This window comes from Octodon degus, unplaced genomic scaffold (genome assembly GCF_000260255.1).
Source record: "Octodon degus isolate 3935 unplaced genomic scaffold, OctDeg1.0 scaffold00214, whole genome shotgun sequence".
Lineage (NCBI taxonomy): Eukaryota > Metazoa > Chordata > Mammalia > Rodentia > Octodontidae > Octodon > Octodon degus.
The window spans coordinates 3,427,996-3,429,428 of NW_004524790.1; the positions used below are offsets into that span (position 1 = coordinate 3,427,996).

The following is a 1,433-nucleotide window of genomic DNA, read 5'->3' on the forward strand; positions in this document are numbered from 1 at the left end:
TGCTAAGGTAATAACTCTATCTAAGCTCTACACCAAAGGTCAGAAGACAGTGGTATACAAAATGACAAAGAGAAGGAACAAAATGCAGTCTCAGCCCCCAAATCCACCCAGTACAACTGCAGAAGACACTAGCACTGAGGAGACTGAAAATCACACACCAGATATCTCTGAAATAATAGCGTTGACAGTAAAGTAACAACTGCAGAAAGGTATAGAAGAAATTGGATCAGAAATAATTTCGGAACTAAAAAATTTAGTGATAACTATAATCAAAGAAGCACTAAATGCTTCTAAAGAATACACTGATAAAAATAGAGAATATAAAAATGATGGAACCCCTGAATAAGCAATTTAGGAAAGAAATAAAATGTATGAAATAGGTTCAAAGTGATATACAGGAAATTAAAACCTCAATCACAAGCAGGAGGCAAAATCGTTTGAGGGAAAGTGAAAATAGACTTTCTGACCTGAAAGAAATCATTGCAGCTAGTGAAAAAGTAAGAAAAGATCTCTTTAAAACAACTAGGATGCAGGAAAAAATAATTCAATACCTGCAGGACGATGCAAAGATGAACAATGCGAGACTAATAGGCATCAATGAGAAGGAAAGAGTCAATACAAATGATATAAAAAGAATATGGGCAGAAGTAATAGAAGAAAACTTCCCAAATATGGGGCAACAATCTGACATTCACGTAACCAAAGCATATAGAACTCCAAATAACATCAACCCAATGAAAACCACAACCAGACAAATAATAATCAAGACCCCAGAAATTCAGCAGAGTAGCAGTATACTAAAAGCCGCTAAAGAAGAGAAACAGTTCACATTTAAAGGAAAACTCATCAGAATAACAGCAGATTTCTCTTCACAAACCATCAAGTCAAGAAAAGCATGGAGCAAAGTACTTCAAGTCTTGCAAGAAAACAAATTCCCACCCAGACTGATATATTCTGCAAAACTCTCTTTCAAGTATAATGGAGAAGTGAAATACTTCCATGACAAAGAACAGCTAAAGAATTTCATGATGACAATGCAAGCCTACACAGACTACTAAATGATGTCCTAGAGAGGGAGCTAATTGATCAGAGCCCCATGAATGAGAATGGAAAGAACCCACCAAATAGGGCAAACAAACACAGGAGAATAAGAGATATACAATAGTAGTCTTTCAGTTATCCTTTTGTGTTCAGCAGCAAAATATTTCCATCAGCACACTCTACAAATGGACTTCTCTTCCATCCTATGGGTCATGATTCCATCTGAGTCTACAGGGTGGATTTCAAAAAAATAGCTGCAGCTCAGTTCCACAAGTGACGCCTAGCCACCATTAACTGTCACGGTCATTATGCATGTCCACAACACACTAGAACTTTGTGCGATATCCTATCCTTAAACTGTTAGAAGTGCTGGTCATTTATTTGCCATTCCA

The 1,433-nt window shown here is 36.8% G+C and overlaps 1 protein-coding gene and 1 pseudogene across 1 annotated transcript in view; one reads left to right on the plus strand and one right to left on the minus strand.

Moving 5' to 3' along the window:
• The window catches only part of LOC101586209 (vomeronasal type-2 receptor 116-like), a 78,056-nt gene that overhangs the window by 61,092 nt on the left and 15,531 nt on the right, over positions 1 to 1,433 (plus strand). The gene's annotated exons all lie outside the window — the stretch shown is intronic.
• LOC111813698 overlaps positions 1 to 1,433 on the minus strand; it is a 21,683-nt pseudogene that overhangs the window by 5,689 nt on the left and 14,561 nt on the right.